The sequence below is a fragment of the Neovison vison genome, chromosome 3, assembly GCF_020171115.1.
Source record: "Neovison vison isolate M4711 chromosome 3, ASM_NN_V1, whole genome shotgun sequence".
Classification (NCBI taxonomy): Eukaryota; Metazoa; Chordata; class Mammalia; order Carnivora; family Mustelidae; genus Neogale; species Neogale vison.
Window position 1 is genome coordinate 182,009,541 of NC_058093.1, and position 4,848 is coordinate 182,014,388.

Consider the following 4,848-nt stretch of genomic DNA (forward strand, 5'->3'; position numbering starts at 1 on the left):
ATTCTTGAAAAAGAGAAACACCAAATATTGGTAAGGATCTGAAGCAACCGGAATGCTCATACTCTGCAAGGGCAACTGTAAATTCCAACAAACCACTTGGACAACTGTAGCCATCGGAATGCTCATCCTCTACTGGGGAGCATGTAAATTCATGCAACCAACTCACAAAACCAGTGGCATCAACCCAAACTGAATGTATTCATGTTTTATGATCTAGCAATTCCACAATTCCAGGGTAAGTACCCCACAGGCTGATGCATAGGACTTTATGATTCTATTTACATTAAGTTCAACAGGCAAAACAAATCTATTGCATTAAAAGCCAGGATAGTCATTACCTTTGTAGAGAGGTAGTTACTTGGAGGAGGACCAAAATGGGGATGATTCTAAGGTTCTGGTATTTCCTGATCTGGGTGTTGGTTAGACGAGTGCGCTCAATGTGGGCGATTCACCAAAGTGTTCACTTTATGGTTTCTGAGCTTTTCTGTATGCACGTTTATACCCAAATACATTAAAAAATGCATTCAGAAAGAAAAAGATAAATCTGTTTGGAATCTTCCAAAAGGAAGTAGTAAAGCTCTTTTACCATCTCTTCAGTGCCTGAAAGAGTGAGTCTCTGGGCCATTATAAGAGCAAAGAAAACTGTTAATTAAAAACATTTTAAACATTTAAAGTGCTGATGTTTTAACTTGGAACCTAATACTGTTATGAAGAAAAACTTAACTGATGGTCATAGGATGATAAAAATGTTTCAGAAATGGTCTAGGATATTTAATGGTCATGAGTGAAAACATTTGGTTTTCCAAGCTGGGTTCCACTGTTGGTTCTTATCAATGTAAACTTTATTAGCCAGGACAAGAACATATAAATGAGGTAATTTATTTGCCTGGACACTCACTCTGGGTTTTGTAAATTCATTATTGTTGATGAATACTAAAGTCAGCTGAGCTTGAGGTAATTGCCCAGAAATGCTATGATGGTTTCTACCAGTTTTTACCACTGAAATCAGGTTGAACATGGAAAGTCGTCCATTGACCTGGTTAGTTTCTTATAAGCCCTCACTTACTCCCTGGAGGAGGGAGTAAAGGCCACTCAGTGATTGTTAGCACCTTGAATTGTGGAACTGGGATAAAACAATCAAATCCTATTCTATGAAGAAGGAATTTGGTAGTGTTAAGAAAATCTCAGAATTCTGTTCAGAAGACATTGTACTTTAGTCCTGTTACTTACTGAATAACAGGATAATTAGTTAATGGATTAGTAAATGGATAATTACTAATTATACTTTCTGCAGCTCTGTATCCTCATCTATCCATGGGGATGATTCACTGGTTTGCTGCGGGGGATAATGATCTCACATATTCAAAAGAATTTAGCATTGGTGGGTGCTCAATAACATTCTCCTTGTTTCTTTCATGATAACTGAGAAGTAAGGGGAAAAAACATGTGTTATAATCTATATTTTTTAATAAATAAACTTTGTGTTAATAGAGTTGTTGAATGTACAGTGTTTTCCATAATGTAATCTAGTGAAAAGTGCTTCAGCCTCAGAGTACCTTGGTTCAAATCCTATTGGACACTTGCTAAGTATATCTCCTTTAATAAGTTAATTGCAGTATGTGAAATTTAGTTTTCTCATTACAAAAGTGTTCCTAGTTTCCCTACAGACCATTGTGAGGGTTAATGGTGATGTATGTACTAGTCAGGGGTCTTGGTTTGCAAGTGAAACTGCACCTTGCCTAAACCACAACAGTGGATTTATTGGCTCTTGTTGCCAGGTTCAGGCAAAGCAGAAATGATCTGCTCTTGGGGATAAACACAACCTTGGACTCAGACACGCTAAATCCCTCTGTCTCTTCGAACAATGTTGGCACTTCTAATTCTTCTAAAATACATACCAAGAAAGGGACCCAAATGATGCTCTCTAGGTTTAAAATCTTAATTGTAAATGCTCTCTCTTTTGAAAGTTTTCATGCCACCTGACTATGTTTCCCAATGGCAAAGTTTGACCTCATGCAATCTCTCTTTTCCTCTACTATGGGTGTTGGCATGGTCACCACAGTTCTTTCCCACCTCTCTGGAATGGGAGAAATGGAAGCAACCTTGAGCTTTCTTGGACTGACTTAGATGCGGCAGTTCTTTGTTCCCTAAGGGTGAGTTTTATTTCAAAAGATGCATTGCTGAGAGACTAAGTTAGGGGTACATTTGGGGTGTCTTGGCATTGGAGATTGGTCACAATCCCAGTGCATTCCGTCATGCTCCCCACTCTTATTCAGATAAATCCAAGTAAACCTGCTCGTTTTTCCTTATGCACATGAGAAAAATATTTGCATGTGTATATATTTATATACTATTTATAAATACATAATGAATAGTTTTTTCCACAGGCTCATTATAATCCCCAAAACTCTTATTAATCTTTATTAATTCTTTATTTTAAAGATTTTATTTATTCGACAGAGAGAGACACAGCAAGAGAGGGAACACAAGCAGGGGGAGTGGGAGAGGGAGAGGCAGGCTTCCCACTGAGCAGGGAGGCTGATGCAGGGCTCGATTCCAGGACCCCGAAATCATGACCTGAGCCAAAGGCAGACGCTTAACGACTAAGTTACCCAGGTGCCCCAATCTTTATTAACTCTTTATTATTCCTTGTAGTATATAGCACGATATTTATTTATTTATTTATAAAATGGTCTTTTTATTATGTACAGACTATATGTAAACAAACCACCCATGCTGAAAACAATTGGTTCTGGCTTTTCTCAGGGTCCTCAGAAGCCTCTTGGAGACCGTTCCTTCCCTTCAGAAAGGGGAGTATGTGTGCGTGCGTGTGCATGTGTGTGTAACCTTCTGATTCCCCGGGGTTTGACCAGCTTCATTTAGCCACATCCCCCTCCTTGCCTTAACCCCTGGCTTTGAGCTTCTCTGATCCAGGAGGAGACCTCAGCCTGGGGCAGGCATAAGCCAATCACTCAACCTCCCTCTTATTCTTCTGCAAAGAATCAATGAAGGTTTGCCACTCCGCTGGGTAAAAACGCTTACAGACGTTGATCTTATTCCGAATCTGTTTGCAGGGTATGTGGATCGTAATTCTTCTCATCCTGGGCCATAGCCTTGTAGTCGTCTCCATGCTTCTCCACCATGTAACACACATCGTCAATGAGTTCTCGAGACAGCGTGTTTCCTTTCTTTTCTGGAAGGCTGGGTTCTGCCTCCAGGTTGTTTAGTACATAGGGCTTCCGCACAAGCTCCATAGGCCTCTCCTCTACGTCCACATCCACGGCCTTCACCTTTCTCTTACAGGGGGGAACCGCCTTGTTGGGGTCCATAGCCAACCCCATCTCGATCAGGTTCTGCTGCATGGATTTGGCGTGGTCCCAGGCATGTTGGATGTGGGAGCACTCGACCCATGATGTCGCTTTCCATCGAACATTCTGGTTCAGCCGCTTCTGGTTAACACTGTAACTGAACTTCTGTCTCCTGGTCTTTCCCTTGGCTTTGGGCATTGCCTTGACCACTGAACTGGCCACTGTAAGTGGGTGGTTCTCACTCTCAGCTCCTCGTGTCACAGACTCTATAACATGATATTTAAAACACAAGCTTTGGATCTAGAGAAAGTATGGCTTTCAATCTTGGTTTTATCATTGACCAGATGATATTTCAGGCTAACCTCCCATTTAGGCTTGGTTCCCCTAAAAAATTATCTCAGACACTGTCTGATTTGTTCTAGGAGTCTTGTATTAATAACTGTAATCTACATAGAGACATCTGAAGCATATAGACTTGCCAATTATTATTTTTTTTCATCTGTATGTTCATTCTGGCCACAATCCTACTGTTCTAGAGAGGCAGGTGTCCCAGAGTCCTATAAGAAATCAACAGTAAGTAGAAGAACAAGGCAAAGGCTGACATCATAAAATATAATCTTGGGTGGTTGAAACAACAGAAATTTATCTTCTCACAGTTCTGGAGGCCAGAAGTGATACCAGGGTTTGGCCAATTCAGTTTCTGAGGAGGGCTCTCTTTCTGGCTCGCAGACGACCCCCTGCTTGCTCTATCCTCACCTTCAGTGCACACCCACAGAGATAGAGAGAGAGAGAGAGAGAGAGAGAGTGAGGAGGCTCTGTGGGGTCTCTCCTTCTAAGGACAATAATCCTATCAGATCAGGGCCTTACCCTTATGACTTTGTTTAACTATAATTACCCTTTCTATGGGCCCTATCTCTAAATAATAATAACAAATAAGTGGAATTAGGGCTTTAACATATGAACTTGGAGGGGGGCAATTCAGTCCATAACACAAAACGAAATCTACCTAAAATTGAATATAAATAGAAACAAACAAACCTAACTGTATATCAAATTACATGACCACAGAGAAAAAAACAATGCAATTAACTTTTAAATTATGTGCTCTGGTTGTAGATCTTAGTGGATTTGAGGACAAAAGGAACTGTTGAGAAAACCTGAATTTGCTTAGTAGTTTTATTGTAGGAAGTGGTACTGGTTTACCTACATTGGAACTGTTTTCTCTACGTTGTAGGATAGATGTTTTGCTTTGTTCAGAACCAGGGAAGGGGAAAATAAGTCATGGTGGGGAGGTGAGAAAGAAGAGCTGTGGTTGTATTAGTATGAACTCATCTTTCTTTGTTCCTTTAATCGAATCCATTGAAAGAAACTATATGCTCTTTCCAATGTCACTGAAATACTTAGCACCAAAATCTTGATGTTTAAAAAAATCAGGGATCCTTAGAGAAATAGCTGACTTGTGGGTCTGGGGCAGGAAAAGTGAAAGGTGAATCTGAAACCCTTACTGTGTCAGATTACTTACTCACTAGAGAGGGAAAAT

At 40.3% G+C, this 4,848-nt stretch overlaps 1 pseudogene; it reads right to left on the reverse strand.

Annotated features, from left to right (window-relative positions):
* Nucleotides 1-2,968: 2,968 nt before the first annotated feature.
* On the reverse strand, nucleotides 2,969-3,506 carry LOC122901962 (annotated as a pseudogene).
* Between the last annotated feature and the right edge of the window lie 1,342 nt (nucleotides 3,507-4,848).